General features: G+C 45.1%; 1 protein-coding gene across 5 annotated transcripts in view; it reads right to left on the bottom strand.

The window, feature by feature from the left end:
• Positions 1-25,630, bottom strand: part of LOC142495769 (A disintegrin and metalloproteinase with thrombospondin motifs 2-like) — a 1,094,144-nt gene that overhangs the window by 435,585 nt on the left and 632,929 nt on the right. The window lies entirely within an intron of this gene.

Genomic DNA, 25,630 nt, shown 5'->3' with positions numbered 1-25,630 from the left:
GTCTGGTGACCTGCCTTCACTGCCTCAGTGTACTGCCTGAAGTGGGGAAACCCATGATGACTCCTGGCAAACCTGCCCTTATGCAGGGATTACTGCCAGGAGGAGGGCAGACCTATAGCCCAAACCACACAGGGCTACACTCTCCCTCAGGTGGAATCTAATGGTCCCCACTTGGACCGAATTTGCTGAGCCATCCTGCAGGTGGACAACCTGTAAAAATACAAATAATAATGCAGTGTTAGTAAATCACATACAGGCTGTAAACCACCTCGGATGGTGAAATAACAAAAAGGGAATCTCCCAACATGGAGAACCCACAACTAGTAATAATGGCGGGGATCAGGCTTCCTTATTTCCCATCAATTATGGTCTATGACCTTCACATAGTATGATTGGAAAGGCCCATTCTCCGGCCTGTACACAATCTTATGCATAAATATTTTGCGCCCTGTACTCCATACTTTCATAAGAGAACAGAATCTTTCTTCCGTTTGGTAGGCAGCACTACTGCTCTTTTCAGCTTTGATTTTATTAGGTTTTCGATATACATACATTGTCTCTCAACACATTGTCAATCCTTTGTATACCCCATAAATCAACATGTAACAGGTTACTGCTGCGGCACAGTTTATTCGAGCATTTGCCCGTTCTGTGCCGCAGCAGTAGCCTGGCGCGCGCCCGAGAGTGACGGGCGCGCGCCGAAGCAGCGGAAGAGCGCCCTCCGATCGGGGCGCTCTCCCTACCGCTGCCGGGTCCGCCGGGTCCCCCGGAACCCCCTGCCGCTGTCCCGCGATCGCGGGACACCAGGGCTCCCTCGGGGAGCCCCTGGACGCGCGTGCAGGGGGCGCACGCTCCCGAAGACGCGTGACCGCGCGTCTATGACGCGCGGCACGCCGAGGGGCGGCCACTAGCAAGCCGGGAAATCTCCCGGCTTGCGGATCTGGCCGATGCGCAATAAAGCGTGTCGCCAGTGTAGGTTTATACAGACAATAGACCAATATGACTAACACTTACAACACGGGAAGGTCCAGTAGGGTAAAAGGAGGGTGGATGTGGGGAGGGGGGCATTGTAGTAGGATGCATGTTGGTATCTCTTCACTCGAGTCGGTTCGTTTTTCTCTCTTTTCCAGTTGGTCTCTCCTCTGGTTCCCTGTTCCAGGGCCTACCTTATTCCTAACCACATTTCCCTACCAGTCCTGTTAATCTGTCATTATGGATTATGCCCTGTTGTAGGAGAACACATCTGGGTCTATCAATGCAGTATTGTGGCAGCGTCCACCCCTGGGATATCTGTCTGCTCCAGCGAAGGTGTCCAGACTTTTAGAAAGTTTGTGCCAGTGTTGTTGACCAAACTCGTCAACTGTTCCATCTGACATACGTGCCAAATTCAATTCCAAATTTTAAGGCGTGAAGGAATCTCGTTTTGTTTCCATAATGCTGCGATCTCGCACCTCGTGGCTGTTGCAAAGTGTGAAATCATCTTGTGCTCTGTTTTCGAGATACCCTGGGGTCTTCTATTCAGTAAGAATAGCTAGGGATCTAGTGGAATTGTGAGGTTAATTATCCTCTGAAGCCAATCTCTAATGTATTCCCATAGAGGAGCTACTATCGTGCAAGACCACAGCATGTGGAGCAGGTCGGCTGTCTCCCTATATTGTTTAGGGCACATGGGGGGTAACCCATGACAAAATTAGATAGTTTCTTCGGGGTAAGGTACCACCTCAGTAGGACTTTATATGCATTCTCCTTCAACGAGGTGCATATTGAACTTTTAGTCGTTGTTACTATGATTTTATCCCAGTCCTCGTCCTCTAGCGTCTCCCCTAAGTATTCCTCTCATTGTCGTATGTACCCCAGTTTTGCGTTTTTGTCCGTGCCCGAACAGACCACTTCTCTGTACATTCTAGAGGTTAGTCCACTTTCGTCCGTCGCTCTAGAACAGAGCTGCTCAAAATTAGTATGTGCAGGCCAAATTGGGGATTTGTTATAGAATGCTCTTATCTGGAGGTATCTAAAAAAATCTGAGATTGGCATATCCTTTTCGGATATAGGGGCTTATGCAGAGAGCATAGATAATGAAATAGCGCCATCTTCTGGCGAAAAAATTGGCAGAAATCCTGAAACTCGGAAGAAAATGGCGCGATTTTTAAAAGTGCCCTGAAAATTTTTCTGAGGTTTAAAACTCGGCAAACTCGTGGCGAGTACCTGGAACGCGCCATGCTATTTTAGCGTGCAATGCAAGAAGGACCGAAGCGCTGGAACGCGCCATTCTGCCCTTTACTTTGGCGTGTTCCAGGTAGCCAGGAAAACTTGGCTATTTTACTACCATCTGCTTAAAGAAGGTAACGGCGCTTTCTGCATACGGCCATAATATATCCCAAATTTGTGGATATTTCATTGCCGTTTTCCCTGTTAATCTCGATCCTCTCTGCATAAGCCCCATAATTTGTTCAAATGATTTCACTTTTCTTCTACCCTCCAGATCTTTAAGTCTAGTATAACATTTTAGTTTCCAAATTGTGAAGTCTTTTCCAATCATACCTGGAGCGAAATCCGGGTTATCCAATAGCGGGGTCATCAGAGAATTCTTAGAGGTCAGGAAACGACTAAATTTGGTGGCGTCCCAGACTGAGAGAGAGCTGGTAATAGTGTAAAGCTGCTCCATAACAGAGCTAATACTCTTTTTGGACAGTCAAATGAGGTTGCGTAGTTCTACTGGTGCTCAACATTCCTTTTCCAATACCACCCATCTCCTAAGACCAGGATCCATGTGCCATTGGAGAATTTGACATAATTGTGCTGCCTTATGATACAAAAACAAGCAAGGTACCGCTAGTCCCCCTCTGTTTGTGGGTCTCTTTAAGATCCCTTTTTGGATTCTAGGCCGTTTGTTACCCCAAATAAATTTAGATATAAGTGACTGTAGGGCGAGGATGTCCTCCCTTACCAGCTGGATCGGGAGTGTCTGGAACAAGTATAGTATCATGGGCAGCAAGTTCATCTTAACACTGTGATTCCTACCGATCCAGGACACCCCATGTCCCGACCATGTCTTGAGATCCTCCCCCAGAGTCTTAATCAAGGCAGGGAAATTTGCTTTATACAGATCCTTATAATTTCTGGTGATGTTAACCCCTAGATATCGGATTGCGGAGGTTTGCCACTTAAAGTTGAAATTGATCTCAATCAGCTTGCGCATATGTTTGGGCATGTTGATATCCAAAGCCTCTGATTTGGTTTGATTAATTTTAAACCCTGAGATTTTGTTGAAATCCCCTAAAATCTTGAAGATGTTGAGTAAAGAGGTAAGGGGTTTAGACAACGTCAGAATGATGTCGTCAGCGTACAGGGCTACTTTGTGCAACTGTTTCCCAATCTGAATCCCTGAAATATCTGGGCTTAGCCAAATGTGTGCTGCTAGGGGTTCAATGCATAAGGTGAACAGCAGCTTTAATAACGGGCATCCCTGTCTTGTACTTCTCCTAATTGGGAACTGGTCAGAGGGGAAGCCCTGATATCTGACCCTCGCCGTGGGTCCGTTGTACAATGCCAGAATGGCTTGTAGCACGCTACCTCCAAAGCCAAACGCCCCAAGCGTCTCTTGCATATATGGCCAATCTATCCTGTCGAAGGCTTTTTCGGCATCCAGACTTAGCACCATTGACGGGATGTTTTTCTTCTGTGCCAATTCAATTAAGTCTATTATCCGTCTGGTGTTGTCTGCCGCCTGCCTTCCTTCGATAAACCCTACTTGGTCCGGGTGGACCAATCTGGGCAGGATATGGCTTACCCGAGTTGCTAATAATTTAGCGAATATTTTTATATCCGAATTAATCAATGATATGGGTCTGTAACTCCTGCAATCTGCTGGGTCTTTGCCCTGTTTATATATCAATGAGATTGACGCCTGGAGCATCTGTGCCGGGAGGCGGGTGCCTGCTAGAATCAAGTTAAATAGTTTAAGTAGCTATGGTGCTAGTCTGTTTTGGAATTTTTTATAATATAAGTTTGAGAAGTCATCTGGGCCTGGCGCTTTAGCTGGTTTAAGTGTCTTAATTACCTCAGTTAGCTCTTCCAGCGTGAAGTGTTCTGTAGCGTCTCCCTCTCCTCCATACTCAAGACAGGCAACTGTGCATCTCTCAGGAAAGCTCTCAGGCCAACCTCTGACTGCTTACAGTGAGAGACCTTATCTCCGCCATATAGTTTCTCATAGTACGCCTTGAATTTCTCCACTATGAGCTTCGGATTGGAGGTAAGGTCTCCTTGCCTTGTCCGAATCGACTGTATATATGAATTTGGTGGTTTAGTTCTAAGTTTATTGTCAAGTAGGGTATCTGGCTTGTTCACCTTCTCATAGAAATTCCTCCTAGACAGTTTAACTCTCTCTCCGCCCTGGAGGTCAGTAGTAGGTTAAGCTTTATTTTGGTGTCCGAAATTTCTTTTAGTGTTTTTGCCTTTTTATGTGCCTTATGCAGAGCCGAAAGAGTTGATATTTTCTCCTGTAGCTCTTGCACCTTCTTTTCCTGTTCTCTCTTTTTATTTGGCTGCCAAATAAATCAATTCCCCTCTAAGGCTGCATCCATAGAAGGACAAGCAGCGCTGAGCCGTGTGGACGCTCCGCGCTGAGCCCTGGCATCCTCAATGAGAATGTCTTTAGAGGGGGCTCACGTGAGCGTCTGCAGGCATGCTGACGAGTTGGATTTTTCAGCCGACAGCCAAGCTGTTTTTCAGTGCGCTGTCGGCTGAAAACATCCAATCAGCACGAAGCAGTGTCAACGTCACGGCGCTGTGACGTTGGAGCTGTGACGTTGATGTCGGTGCGTCATGGGCGATTGGCCCAGCAACGTCACTACCTCGCCTCCCTCTGCCTCCCCCGCCTCCCGATCGCGCACGCTGGCTCGCCTGCATGTGCATGAAATCGCACAAGCCTCAGCAGCAGCGCGGTTCAGCACTGCTCCCATCTCTCCCACAGTGTGGAATGCATCACAACACTACCCTCATTTTCCCTGAAAAAGTCCTCTATCCTTCTCCCCACCGTGTACACTACCTCCGGCAATTTTAGGAGCAGTTCATTTAATTTCCAGTTCGCTCCGGGTCTGGCTGCCAAAATTTGGGCATACTGCAGATGGATTGGTGCATGATCTGACCACGAAATATCATGTATTCCCATGTGGGAGGTCATTGGGACCAGTCTGTTTGACACAATAAGTAGTCTATTCTACTGTATCTGTCGTGGGGGTGGGAATAGAATGTGTAGTGTCTCTCCCCTCTATGTTGTACTCGCCATATGTCAATGAGTTGGCAGTTTTTCAGTCCCTGGGTCAGTCCCGTTATGTCCTGTCCCCGCATCTTGTTTTTCATCGTGCTTCTATCTAGTTCTGGGTCAAGAGCCTTATTCATATCTCCTGCTAATATTATGTGGCCCTTGGCCACTCTGTAGTATTGCATAGAATAGATTAAAAACGTTTCTATCTTGTTCGCATGGCACGTATACATTGGCTAATGTAATGGACTGTCCTTGTAGCGTGCCTATTAGTATTAGATATCTCCCGTCTCTGTCTCTTATCGTCTGTTCTATTGTCAGAGGAAGTCTGTTATTGATCAGCGTGGCTACTACCCACTTTTTTATCTTAGCTGAGGCTAGATGATAACTTTTGAAATCTTTATCGAAACATTTGGGAAAGCTGTCCTGCGTAAAGTGGGTCTCTTGGACCATTAGGATGTACGGGTTCTTCCTCTTATAGTCTCTTAGTGCCAGGCGTCGCTTATTCGGACTATTAAATCCTTTCACATTGTGTGAAATTATTACTATGTCCCTACTCATTTTGTGTATGCTCTCTCCTCCTCCTCTGGCTTACCCTGACCAAGGAGCTTTCTCTCTCTATCTCAACGACCGACTGTGTCCTTGTTCTTCCGACTCCAGTGCTGCTGTGAACCTGGGATGGGAAGTGTAACAGGGGAATTTATCCCTAATCCAGCAGTGTGTTGGTTAATTGGATCCAGCAGTTAACCAACTTCGCCTGGCTGATTAGAGGTTTGTTAGAAAAGCCTGCCTTTGAGACAGGAAGGAAGATTCTTCCTGAGCTCACACGTGAGCTGAACCATGAAACAGACAGAGCAGAGTTTCCTGAGTCTCACAGGTGAGACTGACCGAGGGAACACAGAGATGTCTGGAGCTTGCAAGATACAACCCAGCTGACAAATAAGACTTCTAAACCTGGATGCTGATATATCCGGAGAAATAGCAGCAACCCAGCAAACAGATAAGACTTTATTTTCCAATGACTGTTGTCTATATATATATATCTATATGACTTGGGCTGATGAATAGCTTGGGTAGCCACCCAGTTAAATAGGGCTGGAATATAAGGATACATATATGCCAAAGTGGAGCAGGTTTTGTTTGGCACACTATTTCTCATATGTTTGCTGTGTTTAAAGCGACAGGCACAATAAAGCCTTATTTTAATTTCTCCACTGCGTACCTCTGCACATGTCCTCTTACATATGGTGTCAGAAGTGGGATAAGAGGTGGTCCTTGAAGTTAAAAGGGGCCCGAGATTGCCTGTGAATTTTTTTTGTGCTTTTTGCCCACATGCAAACAGCCTGAGCAACAAAAACAAAGATTCACCTGCAACAGAGACCAGAATTAAAGGGCTACAGTACACTGCACTGCACAAAACCACAGATGGACTCTTTTCCCCGATCCCAAGAGGAGAGAGAGAGACTATGCTGAAGCAGGTAAACCTTACTTGCCTATCCCAATGATGTGTGATATGGTTGTTGATAAAGGGGCTTTGCCTTCCATCCATAGTCAGGGTTCAAGAAGGGAGTTAGCGCTCCAGAGGAGTTTATTGTTTTCTTTAAAAAAAATTGCGCTGAAGCAGTGAATACAGACGGTGACCCACGAGAGGTACTGATTCTGGAAGTAAAGACTGCCACAACGCATAGGACTACCAGCTGTGAATGTAGTAGAGGCAGAAAAGTGTGAAAGTTGATGCAAGACTGTGCTGAAGCAGGGAAACTTTTACAGACGTTGACCGACGCAAGGTATTGATTCAGGAAGAAAATGGTGTGAGGCTAATGCCTCTGCTGAACCAAGGAAATGGGCAGCTAGCAATCATTGTATTTAAAGAAATAGTGCCCCAATAGGTCAAGGTGAAGAATACACCCGTGTGGGGAAAAAAATGGGAATTTAAAATGGCCGCCCAGCTGAAGTCAAATACAGACTCTGTAAACATGGGGAAGAAAATGTGTTCCTGGTGTAAAGAACCCCACCACACAGAGCAGTGTCCCTTCAGGCCTTATTCAGACAATGAGAGTGAATGCATGCACAGTACTGCTAATATTGTAAAACTTGCCTAAGGGAAGAAAAGTCTACAGAGATGCCTGTGAGAGCTGCAACCTCTACAAGTAAAATATGCCCACCTGTAGGTCTACCACAATTTGGGGTTCTAGCAAAAACAGTGGCAACAGCTGCAATAGCACCTACTGAGGTCAAGAAGAAAAATACACCTGGTCGCCCCAAAATGGAGGACAAGATGCAGCGTTCCTGTAATGAACCCTAACCCACAGAAGAGTGGCCCTTCTGGCCCGATAAGGAGGAAGACATCTCTTACGGGGAACTCGAACCGAATCACACCCACAGAACACCGAAAGAATGGTGGGGGTGCCTGAACTCGGTACGAACCGAAAAGACCACTCTATATGATGACGAATGTGATCGGCAGGAGGAAGAGCGGGAACAGCAGATCGCTGAATATTTACACAACCTAACGCAACTGCAAGGAAAACATGGCGGATACAGTGTAGCTGCTGAAATTTCAAATAAAGACGGAGACCCCAGTATCCCTGATGGGACAGAGTCGTCAAAAACAAAAAGGCAGAAAAAGAAAAAAGGGTCTTCACTTACCGTGGAAGGAACAGACACATCTGCAGATCCCGTGGAGGAAAAGGGGGTCCGAGATGCCCTGCAGCCTAGAGAAAAAGGAGAATTCATCCCGCGGATGACCGAATATCCAGAGGGCCCAAGGCAGAAGTCGTGTACCCCAAAGAAGTGTCTGTCCGGTGCTAATAGTGAGAAACCCTCAACCAACCATACCAGGGAACCAATGAGTGACGATCCCTTGACCAGCCCTGAAGATGCCCTGAAAATTGCCAGGCGTGACTGTGATCTAGTCCGGGAACAATTGAAACTGGAGAGGGAAGATAATGCTGAGCTACAGAAGACTTTTCTCGCAATATACTCTGAATCCAGGACCGACTTGGAGGATCTAAGGACACATCTAGATACAGCAAACGCTACTATTACCGCCATGGATGAAAAACAGAGCAAATCTGATGGACTGATTGCTAATCTGAAGCAGAAATATGAGGAGGTACTGAAAGAGATTACAGTCTTTCAGCAAGAGGTTCGCAAGTGCCATAGAGAGGTGGAAGTTTCTCAGAATGAGGTTCACACTCTCCACATAGAAATGAATGCCTCACTCTAGGAGGTCAACAGTGTCCGGACAGAGGTGGACATATCCCAGAAAGAGGTTCATACTCTCCTCAAAGCACTGGATGCCTCACACCACGAGATCGGCAGCTGCCGCACAAAACAGGAAGTCTCCAAAAAGGAACTTCACAGTCTCGCTGAGGAGCTGGACAATTCTAAAAAAATCTATTGTCAATCTTAATATAGATCTCAAAGTCTCTCAGAAGGAGCTTCAGACCCTCAACCTAGAGATGGAAGTCTCACACCAGGAGACAGTCAGTCTCCAAGCAGAGGTGCAAAAATGGAAGACGGACTACAATATTACTGAGACTGGAAAAAGAGAAAATTTAAGACTAGAAAAAGAAAATTCTGTGTTGACAGACCAAGTCAATAGAAAGAATGAAAAGTTCCACGAGCTGGAAAAAATAAAGAAACTACTGGAAGGTGAAAAGGTTGAAGCAGAGCACCGACTGCAGAACCAACTACAAGGTCTGCATACACACCTCCAGAATGCCGAGGAGAAGCAGCGAACTCTGCAGGAAGAAAATCTGCAGGCTGCTAGAGAGGTACAAGCGCTGCAGTAAAGTCTGAATACCCAGTGTGTCCCCACAGAGCAGTATGAGGAGCTAAAGGCCACGTTGCATGTCACCAGAGCATCGTTGGAGGCGGAGCTTCAATACCAGGTGACTCTGTATGAGAGGGAGCGGGAGAAGGCCCAGAAACTGGAGCAAGAGCTGGAGAGACATAGTGCCTCATGCAGTAAGCGCCGAAAAAGTGCTCTCGGCAAGTGTTCACTATAGGCATGATTATGGCGATTTGCCTTCGCAGTATTCAATAAGGGCCGAATCACTGCGAAAGCAAAATGCCGATGAGCCGGTGGCGAAACAGAATGTCTCCCGATAACCTGTCGATAGGCCGTTTCTGCCGATATGCAAACATCGGCAAAATAAAAATCTTTCTAAAAAACTTTTAGTCATAGTGTACATGTGCAGGGGGTCTCCGGAGTTAAACCGCATTGGTTTCAGGTCCAGGGACCCCCTGCTTCCCGAGATACAGGCCCCTTTATGAGGTGCCGGTATCCCTCTGCATTTAAATGTCCCGATCACGTGACCCCGGAATGTAAACAAAGCAGAGGGATACCGGCACCCCATAAAGGGGCCTGTATCTCGGGAAGCAGGGGTTCCCCGGACCTAAAACCAAAGCAGTTCAGCTCCGGAGACCCTCTGCACATCTACACTATGAGTAAAACACATATATAAATAAACAATCATTCCTTACCTTAGCGGCTATCTGGTATGGTAATTAAGCAGCATTAATGTATTTTTAATAATAGTGAGTGGGAGCAGGGGGTTCCCTGAGCTGAACTGCTTTGATTTGTGGCTCAGGGACCCACAGCTTCCAGAGTTCAGGCCCCGGTATGGGGAATCGGGTGCCAGTGTCGCCGCCATCTTTATAGAGCCCACGTCGCGTCTTGGACGCTATAAAGATGGCGTCGACATTGGCCTCCGATGCCCCATACCGGGGCCTGTAACTCAGGAAGCAGGGGGTCCCTGAGCCACAAATCAATGCAGTTCAGCTCAGGGGACCATCTGCTCCCGCACAATATTATTCAAATACATTAATGCTGCTTCATTACCATAGCGGATAGCCGCTAAGGCAATGAAGGGGTTAAGGCATAATTGCATGTTTATTGGGGACAATTGCCCCCAAAAAACATTGCAATAAACAACATACACCCCCTGTGCCCCCAACAACCCCTATACCCCCATTACATATTTCACATTTTTGGGATGCACAGCAATGATACTAGAGGCCGGCGGGGGCCCTCGGGTGTTCCCCGCAGGCCTGCAGTACCAATTCTGTGCCCCCCCAAAAAAATCCAACAACACAAATACTTTACAATAAATACACCCCCCCTAACACATACAGTATAGTAATGTGCAAAATTACTATTATCCACATATGGATAATAGTGAATGTGCCCATTTAAAATACATAAAGAACAATAAATACATTAAATACATATTGCACTCACCTTTGTCCGGCTGCCACGTTGAAGGCCACCCTCATCTTCATCACCGTCCATGCCCCCACCGATGCTGCAAAACAGAAACAAGAATAAAAACAGCCAATGTAATGTCCCCTAACTCCTTAATCACCTTAGCGGTTATTAACCGCTACAGTCATTAAGGGGTTAACCCACCCTCACCCACCACTCGGTAAGCCTACATACCCTCCCACACTACCCCCCAACCCCGTGAGGCCTAACCACCCTCACCCAATACCCAGCCGGGAGGCCTACCCACACACCCTTGGGGAAAATACCCCCTCCCCCCACCCCCAGTACCCACAATAAAAACAATACATTGCCCCACAATAAACATCATTCTATTTATTAAATACATAACCCACCCCCTGTGCCCCCCATAAATACATGATTTATTATTTTACATACAGGGTTCATACCCCAGGCCCACATTAGTCCCCGGTGGGCCTGACGGGTCACCTCCCAGACCTACAGGTTACCAGCATCATGTTTCACACAGGGTCTGTAGGCCTGTTGGTAGGTCCTGTTAGGCACCATGGCCCACCAGGTGGTCTCCGTGGGTCACCGTGGGCCACAATTGGGTCCCCACGGATGGCCTGTGGATGTCTGGGGGCCCCGGGTCAGACCCACGGGTCGTCCCTACGTGTCAGCGGTTCCCCCATGTGGGGCCACCGGTTCTTCCCCGCAGGTGTCCCCCCTGGACCCGCCAGCCTGATACACGTGAGAAGCCCGAGGATACCGCAGGTGGTCTCCAGAAGTCTCTCACAGAACAAAAGGAACCAACCCTGTATGTAAAAAAAATCAACCTGACCTATACATAAAATACATTAAATACATCAATCCACTCCCCCCCCCCCACACACACACAACACATACAGTACAATAATGTGCCAAATAACTATTATCCAGATAGGGATAATAGATTATTTGCCCATTATTAAACACATTAACTAGCATATACAAATAAATAAAGTTCTACTGACCTCATCAATAAGAAGCTCCCATCGCCAGCAAAATCCTTGTCCTCCATTGCCAACAAAATACATAGCCAATACATTGCAATTACATTCAGATATCAATTAACCCCATAATCACCTTATCGGATAATAACCCCAAAGGTAATTAAGGGGTTAGGCCACCCTGGCCCGATACCCACCCTTCACCCATTCATTTGTACAGTGGCTTCATCATGCAACTATATATATATACACACACACACACATATATATATATATATATATGTATATACACACACATATATATATATATATATATATATATATATATATATATATATATATATATATATATATATATATATGTGCTCATTTGCATGTCATTTCCCAGAATCCCTTGCTGCCGTGGAAGCGCTGTATGCTGGGTGACAATGGGGAAAGACAGGGTTGCAGACCTGTCTAAGACATACAAATGAACATACAGTAATATTTACAGTTGATATATATATATATATATATATATATATATATATATATATATATATATATATATATATATATATATATACATATAGATACATATATATATATATATATATATATATATATATATATATATATATATACACATATACATATACAAATATATATTTATATATATATATATACATAGATATATACAAATAGGTTTTACCAGATTGGAGTCCGGGAAAAACGAGACAGCACACAGTCTTGTAAGTCCAAAAGAACTACAGTAGAGGCAACTCTTATTCTAACAAAAACCAGTGGCAATTCCCCAAAAGACCCAGGAAACACCCAGGTACATTCTGAATACATGCCTTAAACTTTCCTTAAACTAGCCCCAGCATTTCTGCATTGATTAATTGCCTATCAGATTAACAGCGGGGGTCCTTGGCAGTCCCATTCAAACTGAATTGGACTGCCAGGGATCCCTGCTGTGTTAATCCTATGGGTCGTTAGTCAATGCAGAAATGCCTTAAACGTGCCTCAAACTAGCCCAGAACATACCCAGCACATACCCAGCACATACCCAGAATGTAACCTGGCTAGTTTACAGCAAATGTTAGAATAAACGTTGCCTCTACTGTATATTCAGTTTAACATGGCACCACATTCAACGTTTCGATCATCTAAACGTGACCTTCCTCAGGGACGTGCAATAAGTGAATGCTAATAAACCCCCTTATATATCTACACCAATCAAAATAAAACAAACTCACCCGTGTAAGGGCAAGATTGCCCGCGAAAACCGCGCCGCTGTGACCCGCAGGCATGTGTTGGAACGCATCGCCATCTTGGATATATTAATTAGGCTTCTCATGAGAGGCTACGGTGGCCTGTATAGCACATAGAGCAAAACATAGTGACGGTTCGCGCATGCACGAACCTCACAATGCCCCGTGTTGGATGCAGAAGGCTGCGCATAGGGATCCTGATGTACTTACTTATATCCCCATAGCGCGCATAGGCACGCATGCGCATTGATGTTATCCCGAAAAGTGTCTATGTCTACATGACACTGCGCATACTGGGTCAATTAAAGAGACCAGAAACGACTGGGTCAACACTGTACAAGCTCTACCATGTTAGTACAGCACATACATGGATTAAAAATGCTAATATACCCATGACTACAAGAGAATGGATTATAATTCACTGATGTAGTAAACCTAAATTTTAACTATGATGGCGCTCTCCAATACATACGTGACCCAAAAGTAATATAATACTGAACTAACATTAAAAAATATGTGTACTATATTACAATGAATGCTGTTACTGCTCAACTATAATAAATACTATAATTACATTGACCAATAAGTCTAAAATCGGCAATGTGATACAATACAGAGTCAAAACATTCTATTTGAAAATAGATGGACCACAAGGCATAAGAAGTGTTAGTCTAACATGTGACAATCTAATAGACATGAGTAGATCCCACTGGAGCCACGATCAAAATCGAACTCCATCAACTATCTCCGTCCTATAACAACATATCACTGACATGTAGAAACAACATTATACAAAAAAAACACTAGATGGCGCTCATACACTCTAAAAAACACACAACTTAAACCATGCAGTGATATATAGTGACTAGTGATATCAAAAATAAATCAAAAATAAAGTGCATGAAGTGATAAATAGACACTCAAACCCTTAAGGACTGTTTCACGGTCCGCAAAGTAACAGGAAAAGGAATCAGGGGAGCGTCAGTGCCTAAGGAAAAAATGTGATACTCGCATAGTGCAATATGTTAACAATACACATACACAGGCAGAGCTCTCATAAGAGCACAGTGAGGCTAGATATTAATGATCACTAAGTATCAGAATTATTAGCTGTGTATGGGCATCTCTAATGACCCATACACACAGGAACATAAATAGGAGGTAGGAATCCAAAAGAGAGACACCAATCCAATACTTAAAAAATGTAGATATTTATCCAGCATTGATAAAAATTGGAGGCTTACAGGATTCCGGAAAGGTAACAGCAAGTTTGTACACATGAAGGTTCACTCGAGTCGCGTTCTCGGGATCTCTGCACGATGCTGCTTCCTCATCCGGTCTCCGACCTGCGCTGCTTCAGGGGGCCGATACGTCACTTCCGGGTTCTTCAACTCGTATTGCGGACCCCACCGGAACTCCACAGCAGGCTCTCTCCCTCTGGATCTCACACGAGGGGTTACGCTCGATAAATATCTACATTTTTTAAGTATTGGATTGGTGTCTCTCTTTTGGATTCCTACCTCCTATTTATGTTCCTGTGTGTATGGGTCATTAGAGATGCCCATACACAGCTAATAATTCTGATACTTAGTGATCATTAATATCTAGCCTCACTGTGCTCTTATGAGAGCTCTGCCTGTGTATGTGTATTGTTAACATATTGCACTATGCGAGTATCACATTTTTTCCTTAGGCACTGACGCTCCCCTGATTCCTTTTCATGTAGAAACAACATGTTAGTCATACCACAATAACAAATGCACCATATTGTTGCATGCATCAAAATCCCGAAGTGGAGCAATATCAACAAACTCAGTGCAATAACCTTCACCCTGGAGTGACCGCGTGAGGAAAACATAACAAGGACCACACAATTAAATAACACAAAATGGAAAAAGCAAAAAGTACTGATACAGAAAAAAAAATTTCTTCATCAACCACAAAAATCAGATAGTAATAAAAAGTTCATTATTACAAAAAACACCCTAAAGAAAAATCTTCGTTCAGGCCAAAAGGTGCCATTGTCTTCAAATTGAAGATATGCCTCGCTTCACTTTGCAGTAGAAGTCTGTTCCTATCGCCCCCTCGTGCGGGCGTTTGGATCTGCATGATAGGCATGCATCTAAACGTTGCCAAAGAGTGTTTATAGTCCCTAAAATGTTTGGCAACAGGGAGGCATTTAAACTCCAAATCATTGGCATCTGTTGTTAAAGCTTTTCGAATTGTGGAACGATGTATTGCAATGCGTTCTTTTAGCATTCGCACTGTTTTCCCGATATAGAGTAAACTACATGGGCATTTTATCAGATATATGACAAATTTTGATTCACAATTCAGGTGTTGGTGAATTTTGATTTTGGTACCACTGTGTGGATGGCAATAAAAAGGCCCCACCTGCATATATTGGCAATTTGTGCACCCCTTGCACTTGTATGCACCTGGCTTTTGTATTAGCCATGTTTTGTCCTTGCTGTATTTATCAGTTGGATCTGCTTGCGTGATCATATCTCCAATAGTTTATTGCACTGAGTTTGTTGATATTGCTCCACTTCGGGATTTTGATGCATGCAACAATATGGTGCATTTGTTATTGTGGTACTGCACCGACACACTTTATTCGAGCAAATACCCAGTATGTACCTGGCAGATACCTGGAATGCGCCGCTCCTCACCTCTGACAAGCCCCATTGCGTTTGCCTTCCCAGCCTGGGTTCATGCCTGGCTGACGGGCGGCTGATCTGTTAAATGATAATGATTAGGATTTAATAGGCTGCAATGCTTCGCGTGTCTACCAGATGGCATAAATTCATGAATTGTAATGCAGTATATATGTATATACTGTGCAGTATTGCAGCCAGCGGGAATAAAATGCTTCAATCCCTGCATGGAAAATACCTCAATGCACTCGGGCAGAAAACAGTCACAAACCTCAATACACCCGGGTATACCCGAATTCGTGGGACTAGCCGAGCTCGAATAAAGTGTGTCGCCAGTGTATGACTAACATGTTGTTTCTACATGTCAGTGATATGTTGTTATAGGACGGAGATAGTTGATGGAGTTCGATTTTGATCGTGGCTCCAGTGGGATCTACTCATGTCTATTAGATTGTCACATGTTAGACTAACACTTCTTACAGTATGCCTTGTGGTCCATCTATTTTCAAATAGAATGTTTTGACTCTGTATTGTATTACATTGCCGATTTTAGACTTATTGGTCAATGTAATTATAGTATTTATTATAGTTGAGCAGTAACAGCATTCATTGTAATATAGTACACATATTTTTTAATGTTAGTTCAGTATTATATTACTTTTGGGTCACGTATGTATTGGAGAGCGCCATCATAGTTAAAATTTAGGTTTACTACATCAGTGAATTATAATCCATTCTCTTGTAGTCATGGGTATATTAGCATTTTTAATCCATGTATGTGCTGTACTAACATGGTAGAGCTTGTACAGTGTTGACCCAGTCGTTTCTGGTCTCTTTAATTGACCCAGTATGCGCAGTGTCATGTAGACATAGACACTTTTCGGGATAACATCAATGCGCATGCGTGCCTATGCGCGCTATGGGGATATAAGTAAGTACATCAGGATCCCTATGCGCAGCCTTCTGCATCCAACACGGGGCATTGTGAGGTTCGCGCATGCGCGAACCGTCACTATGTTTTGCTCTATGTGCTATACAGGCCACCGTAGCCTCTCATGAGAAGCCTAATTAATATATCCAAGATGGCGATGCGTTCCAACACATGCCTGCGGGTCACAGCGGCGCGGTTTTCGCGGGCAATCTTGCCCTTACACGGGTGAGTTTGTTTTATTTTGATTGGTGTAGATATATAAGGGGGTTTATTAGCATTCACTTATTGCACGTCCCTGAGGAAGGTCACGTTTAGATGATCGAAACGTTGGATGTGGTGCCATGTTAAACTGAATATAGTTCTTTTGGACTTACAAGACTGTGTGCTGTCTCGTTTTTCCCGGACTCCAATCTGGTAAAACCTATTTGTATACATGTGCATATGGGACAAGCATCAGCATTTTTTCTCTTGTTTACAGTGTGCCAACTGAGTGTGATTTTTTATCATACATAGATATATAGATATATATATATATACACACATATATATATATATACAGTGGTTGACAAATCACCAAAAAACCTACTCGCCACACAAAAAAATCTACTCGCCACCTAGTACCAAACGTGTGCTGCTTGGGCCAATATTTACTCGCCCGGGGGTTAAATCCACTTGCCCGGGGCGAGCAAATGTATAGGTTTGTCGAACACTGTATATATATATATATATATATATATATATATATATATATATATATATATATATATATATATATATATATATATATATATACACATGATGAACCAATATACAAATAAATGAAGAAGGGTTATCAAAAACATGCTGTACTACAAATACCATTTCTCCATACAGACACAGTACAATAAAATCATATTTCCTAAAAAAATCCAATCTCATCTTCCAATCAAAAGCCTCAAATGCCAATCAAAACATTGCATTTACATTGTATACATGATGCATACAATCTATGCACCATGTACACTCTGCCAATCAATGTTAACAATAACAGATACCAAAAAAAATACCAATATATCCAAACAAGTATACTATTTAAACCAAGCAAGTCACCATAAATCAATTAGCATTCATTAATCAAATCCTTAAACAATTTAAATTTCATCCATAACAATTAAACAATTAACTATTTCAATCGTTAAACCGAACAAGTTACCATCAGACAAAATATAAGTACCAAAAAGAATACAATATACAAAAGCAAGCCTCACCATGACCTAAAGTACACCATACAAGACCAAAAATGACATCTATCTAATTCTAAAATACATTACACACACATTTATGCATAGCAGCATAGGCAAAATCATTTTAAATACTGCAAAACAAGCTTTTAAAACAACATCATTTCTTACCCTGTATGCATATATCGATCTAGACATATATACATACATACATACAGTGGCAAGAAATGATCTAAAAACAAAAAATAAAAAACACATGTAAAAAACAAAAAAAAATTGAACAAGTTAAATAAAATACATTTCTTTTGTTCACTTACCATTACTTGACCCACTCACCGACTCCCGTTGAACAGCTTACTCTCGAACCAATCCACGCACAGGAACCCATAAAATAATAAACCATAAAATAATAAACAATAAAATAATAAACCAAAACAATCCATGGGTCTTCTATTTGTAATCCATCTTCATTTGTATTCTTCTTTCTTGTATCTTCCGCTCTCTTCCGGGTCTTCTTGTCTTCTTCGGCCACGCCCTGGTCTTCTTCTTCTGTAGGAGGTCCTTCCTCCTCGGCGTCTGACTTAAAAATGAGACGACATAGGCTTTTATAGGCCTATGACATCACATTTTTGTCATATGGTTCCCACATGTTACGCCGTGCTCACCACAGACTAGACGAGACCCCGGTACTGAGATGGGAATGGGTAAACACCAGCCACAGACATAGGGGTCGCGTCCAGAATGCAGAGTGATCTTGGCAGCCAGGTCGGGATAGGAGAGATCAGAGTTGTCGTATACTTGCCGAGGTCTGTGCAGGAGAGGTCCGGATCGTAGAAGGAGGCAAGCCAAGGTCAGAGTAGGAGAGTAACGGATGGTCGAGGGAAGCCGAGATCAGTAGTCCAGAGAAGCGGTAGTCCAAAGGCAAGCCAGATCGGTACACGGGAAATCAAAAGGCAAAGCAAGGCAGGAATCCAGCAGACAGAAGAGGTAAGTACAGGGAACAAGAACTATGCTCAGCCAAAGTGTCAGTGGCACAGCTGAGTATATATATGCAGAAGGAACCAATCCCCCAGGGGGGTGGAGCGGAGGTGTGGCCTCTGCAGGAGGAGAAATAAGCTAGGAGATGTTATGGCAGGTGAGGCTGTTTAAAAACTGATTTTTGCTTCACAGGTCGCTTGGGAGCGTTGTGCGTGTGTCGCGCGCGACGTGACCGGGGACCGACCCACTGCGCATGCGCGCCATGCGGGTAGAGGGCGCCGCTCCAGCAGGAGAAGCCCTGCACATGCGTGAGGAGGTGCACGTGAGTGCGCGGGATTCCAGGGACACGGCAACGGGTGCCAGAGCAGAGGGTGAGAGACTGCGCGTGCGCCGGCATCTTGCGGGAGCGCGCGGAGGGCCATGAGACTCCCGAGTCATCGCAGTACCCCCCTCTTCAAGAGAGACCTCTGGGAGTTTCCAGCAGTGTTTAAGGTTGTATTTCTGGTGGAACCTCCTGATGAGCTCAGGTGCATGAACTTGGTGGTGAAGAATCCAAGAGCGCTCCTCTGGCCATATCCTCTCCAGTGGATAAGATACTGGAGGGTTCTCCTTGAGATCCTAGAATCAATGATTGCCTGGACTTCATACTCCTGCTGCCCCTGCACCAGTTGAGGAACTGGTGGTGCGGGAGAGAGATCCGGAAAACGGGGGCTGCGGTAGGCGGGTTTCAACAAGGAAATGTGGAAAACCGATGGTATCTTCATCGAGGAACAGAGTTGTAGGCGGTATGCCACTGGATTGATTCTCTCCAAGATTTGAAATGGACCCAAAAACCTTGGTGCTAGTTTGAGAGTGGGAACCTTTAAATGTATGTTTTTTGAAGACAGCCAGACCTTATCTCCTGGCCGTAGCTCTGGAGTTTCTCTACAGTGGCGATCTGCTTGTAATTTTTGTCTAGAGGAAGCTCTCCTCAAATGCTCCTGAATTTTGATCCATGAATCTTGCAAGATGTGGATCCGGTTGTCTGCTGCTGGAACCCCTGAAGAGGAAGGGGTGATGGGTAGCCGTGCAGGATGGAATCCATAGTTCACGAAGAAAGGAGAGGACTGTGTGGATTCATTCCGTAAGGAATTGTGGGCGAATTCCGCCCAGGTAAGGTCTGTCCAGTCGTCCTGGGTATCCGCGATGAAGCAGCGCAGGTACTGCTCCAACGACTGGTTGGTCCTCTCTGTTTGACCGTTTGTCTGGGGGTGGTACCCAGAAGAGAAATGCAAGGAAATGCCCAATTTTTTTGAAAAAGTTCGCCAAAATTTTGAAACAAAGTGGGAACCCCTGTCAGAAACGATGGTCGAGGGGACTCCGTGAAGGCGGAAGATCTCTGCAAAAAATATCTGTCAGTGTGGGTGAGGTTGGGAGCCCTTTGAGAGGGACAAAGTGTGCCTGTTTTGAAAAGCGGTCGATGACCATGAGGATAGTGTTCATGCCCCTGGAAATGGGTAGTTCCACAATGAAGTCCATAGACAAATGGTTCCAGGGGCGGTCTGGGATGGGAAGGGGGTGTAAGAGTCCTGGGGGTTTGCTGCAAAGGACCTTGTTCCAAGCACATGTGGTGCATGCCTTGACAAACTCCCTCACGTCTGCTTGAATGTTGGGCCACCAGAACGTCCGTGAGATAAGATCAGAAGTTCTCCTAGAACCAGGATGGCTGGCAGTCTTTGAAGAGTGACCCCACTCCAAAATCCTTCTGCGAAAGGGTGGTGCGGCAAAGATACAACCGTCCGGAACCTCCAGACCCTTGGGGATGTTGGTCTGATCTCAAAGAATGTCGTCTAGTATGTCGAAAGAGTTGGCGGATATGATGAGCTTAGAGGGGAGAATAGTCTCTGATCTGGCTTCGATTCTGTCCTCGACTAGAAATTGGCGGGAAAGGGCATCAGCCTTAAGATTCTTGGAACCGGGTATGAAGGAGATGATATAATTGAAACGTGAAAAGAAAAGAGACCAGCGAGCCTGACGGGCACCCAGGCGTTGAGCACTCTCCAGATACATGAGGTTTTTATGATCCGTCAAAATGGTGATTGGACTCTCCGTGCCCTCTAATAGATGCATCCATTCCTCCAAGGCAAGTTTGATAGCTAGTAGCTCTCTGTTGCCCATATCATAGTTCTGTTGTGCAGAATAATTTTTTTTGAAAAGAAAGCACAAGAGTGCAACTTGGCTGCGGGAGACTTTCTTTGGGATAGGATGGCGCCGGCTCCAATGTCAGAAGCATCCACCTCTAGGGTGAAAGGGAGTTTAGGATTGGGGTAAATCAAGATCGGAGCAAAACTATAGGCTTTCTTCAAGACATCGAACGCCAGGATTGCAGCAGGGGGCCAAGACACGACGTCGGCTCCTTTCTTGGTAAGAGCCGTGATAGGGGCAACAATGGAAGAAAATCTGTAGATAAATCTTCAATAGTAATTGGCAAAGCCCAGAAATCTCTGAATGCCCTTGAGAGAATTAGGAAGGGGCCACTCCATGACGGCTTTCAGTTTGGAGGGATCCATGGAAAAACCAGCATCGGAGATAATGTATCCTAAAAAAGTAGTAGAGGTTTGGTGGAAGTGGCATTTCTCCAGTTTGGCATAGAGGTGGTTCTGTCGGAGGCGTAGTAGTACCTGCTTGACCTGTTCAATATGTTCCAGAAGAGATTTGGAAAAAATCAAAATGTCGTCGAGGTAGACAATAAGGAATTTGTTGAGAAGATCTCTGAATATTTCGTTTACAAAGTCCGGAAAGACCGCGGGAGCATTACACAGGCCAAATGGCATAACTAAATATTCATAATGGCCATCCCTTGTGTTGAAGGCGGTCTTCTACTCGTCGCCCTGATGTATCCTCACTAAATTATATGCTCCACGTAGGTCTAATTTGGTGAAAATGGTAGAACCTTGAAGACGGTCGAATAATTCAGATATTAGCGGTAGGGGGTATCGTTTTTTTATGGTAATCTTGTTTAGGCCCCGATAGTCAATACACGGACGAAGGGTGCCATCTTTCTTTTTGACGAAAAAGAACCCTGCCCCTGCCGGCGAAGAGGTTTTTCTGATGAAACCCTTCTGAAGATTCTCCTGGATGTAATCAGACATGGCCATGGTCTCAGGGAGAGAGAGGGGATAGGAGCGTCCCCTGGGGAGGACGGAACCCGGCAAGAGGTCTATGGGACAATCGAAGGGACGGTGGGGGGGAAGTGTCTCCGACTTGGCTTTATCGAAAACGTCTCTGAATTCTGAATAGTAGTTCGGTAAAGGGCACAGTACACTGGCGACACACTTTATTTGAGCTCGGCTAGTCCCACGAATTCGGGTATACCCGGGTGTATTGAGGTTTGTGACTGTTTTCTGCCCGAGTGCATTGAGGTATTTTCCAGGCAGGGATTGAAGCATTTTATTTCCATGCTGCAGATTTTCTGAGGAGTTGTAACACAGGTCGTGGAGCATTTGGTATTCCATGAGATAGGCCTTAGTTTATCCCAATTGATGTGTGGGTTGTGACGTTGCAGCCAAGGAAGACCCAGGATGACCTCCGCAGATGGAGAGTGGATGACGTCCAGGGAAATCACCTCCCTGTGGGTCTGTTCGCACATGAGAGAAAGGTCAACAGTTTGTAGGATGATAAAGGCCGGTTGCAGCGGACGTCCAACTATGGCCTGCAATCCCACCGGGGTTCTCTTTCTAAGTGGAATGTTGTTCCTAGTAGCAAAGTCTTGATCGACAAAGTTACCTCCCGAACCGGAGTCGATGAAGGCCGAAGTGGTAACCGCAAAACCCGGGCCCTGAAGGGATACCGGGATCAGGATTCTGTTGGGTAAAGATTCCTTTGAAATAGAGGAGTTAGAGAGTGTACCCACCGAGACTCCTCTGGAACCCAGTGGTGTTCGACCGGCTCCAGATTTGAGCAGACAGCGAAGAGCCAGATGACCAGGATTGCCGCAATAGAGGCAAAGACCGGATGCGCGGCGGCGCTGCTTCTCCGAGACGGACAGCTTGTTGCCTCCTAACTGCATAGGTTCCGGAAAATCGGCAGCAGGAACCTCCGAGAAAGAAGGGAGGACAAAGAAGATTTACTGGGTACCTGACGATGACGAGAACGCTCAGCTGCTCTTTCCTGCAGGCGCTGGTCCACGTGGATGCAGACGGCGATGAGCCCCTCCAGGTCGGCTGGACGCTCTTGCGCGGCGAGTTCAGCCTTCAGTGGTTCCGAGAGACCCCGCCAGAAGGCAGAAGAAAGGGCCCCGTTGTTCCATCCTGTCTCAGAGGTGATTGTCCGGAACTCCACTGCATACCTGGCCACGGATCGATTCCCCTGAGAAATTTGAAAGAGGGTTGAAGCGGCAGTAGTTTTGCGAGCTGGGGTATCAAAGACACATCTGAACTCTTTAGTGAATTGTCCAATGTCTTGTGTGAGGTCCCTTCTCTGTTCCCAGATGGGGGAGGCCCAGGCCAAAGCATCGTCGGTGAGTAATGAGAGTATGTAGGCTACCCTGGACCTAGGCGTAAGGAGGGCATCATCTCAAACTGGATAAGGCATTGGTTGAGGAACCCACGACATTCTATGGGATCTCCAGAGTACCGGTTTGGAGTGGGGAGTAGTGGTTCAGAAGCCAAGGAGTTAACCCGTTGAACCTGAGCTGAAAGGGTCTGAAGGTCCTTCCGTAGGGAGTCCATATGACGGTCAGACTGCACTAAGTACTTCTCCAGTTTGAGGACCATAGCGGCATGAGATGCCACCATCACTCCCACCTCAGCGGGGTCTATGCTTGTGGGGCTGAGCATACTGTTACGCCGTGCTCACCACAGACTAGACGAGACCCCCGTACTGAGATGGGAATGGGTAAACACCAGCCACAGACACAGGGTTCGCGTCCGGAATACAGAGTGATCTTGGCAGCCAGGTCGGGATAGGAGAGATCAGAGTTGTCGTATACTTGCCGAGGTCTGTGCAGGAGAGGTCCGGATCGTAGAAGGAGGCAAGCCAAGGTCAGGGTAGGAGAGTGACGGATGGTCGAGGGAAGCCGAGATCAGTCCAGAGAAGTGGTAGTCCAAAGGCAAGCCAGATCGGTACACGGGAAATCAAAAGACAGGGCAAGGTAAGGCAGGAATCCAGCAGACAGGAGAGGTAAGAACAGGGAACAAGAACTATGCTCAGCCAAAGTGCCAGTGGCACAGCTGAGCATATTTGTGCAGAAGGAACCAATCCCTCAGGGGGGTGGAGCGGAGGTGCGGCCTCCACAGGAGGAGCAATAGGCTAGGAGATGTTATGGCAGGTAAGACTGTTTAAAAACTGATTTTTGCTTCACAGGTCGCGCGACGCGACCGGGGACTGATCCACCGCGCATGTGCGCCGTGCGGGTAGAGGGCGCCGCACCAGCGGGAGAAGCCCTGCTCATGCGTGAGGAGGCGCGCGTGAGTGCATGGGATTCCAGGGACACGGCAACGGGTGCCGGAGCAGAGGGTGAGAGACTGCGCGTGCAGAGGCCCGCGAGACTCCCGAGTCCTCACACCACGGCCCTAATTGGGCCGTGAAAACCATGTGATTTGGGGGGGAAATTTAATTTTGATGACGTCATTTAAAGGCAATGACGCCAGCCAATCAGAATGGCTGTGCTACAATTGCCTTTAAGATGACGTCATGAAAAGAAAGATGGCCGGCCTCACATGGTACGGTAGCCAATCAGAGCGTGGGAAATACATCCCAACTCTGATTGGCTCTAGTACCATGTGACAGAGTCTTGGGGGAGAACGGATGTGACGTCATTAAAAGCCTGTCACATGGTACTAGAGCCAATAAGAGTTGGGATGTATTTCCCACGCTCTGATTGGCTACCGTACCATGTGAGGCCGGCCATCTTTCTTTTCATGACGTCATCTTAAAGGCAATTGTAGCACAGCCATTCTGATTGGCTGGCGTCATTGCTTTTAAATGACGTCATCAAAATTTATTCCCCCCCCCCCCAAATCACATGGTTTTCACGGCCCAACCAGGGCCGTGGGAACCATATGACAAAAATGTGACGTCATAGGCCTATAAAAGCCTATGTCGTCTCATTTTGAAGGCAGACGCCGAGGAGGAAGGACCTCCTACAGAAGAAGAAGACCAGGGTGTGGCCGAAGAAGTTAAGAAGACCCCGGAAGAGAGCGGAAGATACAAGAAAGAAGAATACAGATGAAGATGGATTACAAATAGAAGACCCATGGATTGTTTTGGTTTATTATTTTATTGTTTATTATTTTATGGTTTATTATTTTAGGGGTTCCTGTGCGTGGATTGGTTCGAGAGTAAGCTGTTCAACGGGAGTCGGTGAGTGGGTCAAGTAACGGTAAGTGAACAAAAGAAATGTATTTTATTTAACTTGTTCAATTTTTTTTTTGTTTTTTACATGTGTTTTTTTAAAATAAATATTTAGATAATTTCTTGCCACTGTATGTATGTATGTATGTATGTCTAGATCGATATATACATACAGGATAAGAAATGATGTTGTTTTAAAAGCTTGTTTTGCAGTATTTTAAATGATTTTGGCTGTGCTGCTATGCGTAAATGTGTGTGTAATGTATTTTAGAATTAGATAGATGTAATTTTTGGTCTTGTATGGTTTACTTTAGGTCATGGTGAGGCTTGCTTTTGTATATTGTATTCTTTTTGGTACTTATATTTTGTCTAATGGTAACTTGTTCGGTTTAACGATTTGAAATAGTTAATTGTTTAATTGTTATGGATGGAATTTAAATTGTTTAAGGATTTGATTAATGAATGCTAATTGATTTATGTTGACTTGATTGGTTTAAATAGTATACTTGTTTGGATGTATTTGTATTTTTTTTGGAATATTTTATTGTTAACATTCATTGGCAGAGTGTACATGGTGCATTGATTGTAGGCTTTTGATTGGAAGATGAGATTGGATTTTTTTAGGAAATATGATTTTATTGTACTGTGTCTGTATGGAGAAGTGGTATCTATAGTAGAGCATGTTTTTGATAACCCTTCTACATTTATTTGTATATTGGTTCATCATGTGTGTATATATATATATTTGCATACAATGCAATCTGAATGCAATTACA

Source organism: Ascaphus truei, chromosome 5, assembly GCF_040206685.1.
Source record: "Ascaphus truei isolate aAscTru1 chromosome 5, aAscTru1.hap1, whole genome shotgun sequence".
Classification (NCBI taxonomy): Eukaryota; Metazoa; Chordata; class Amphibia; order Anura; family Ascaphidae; genus Ascaphus; species Ascaphus truei.
This window is presented reverse-complemented; position numbering and strand designations above follow the sequence as displayed.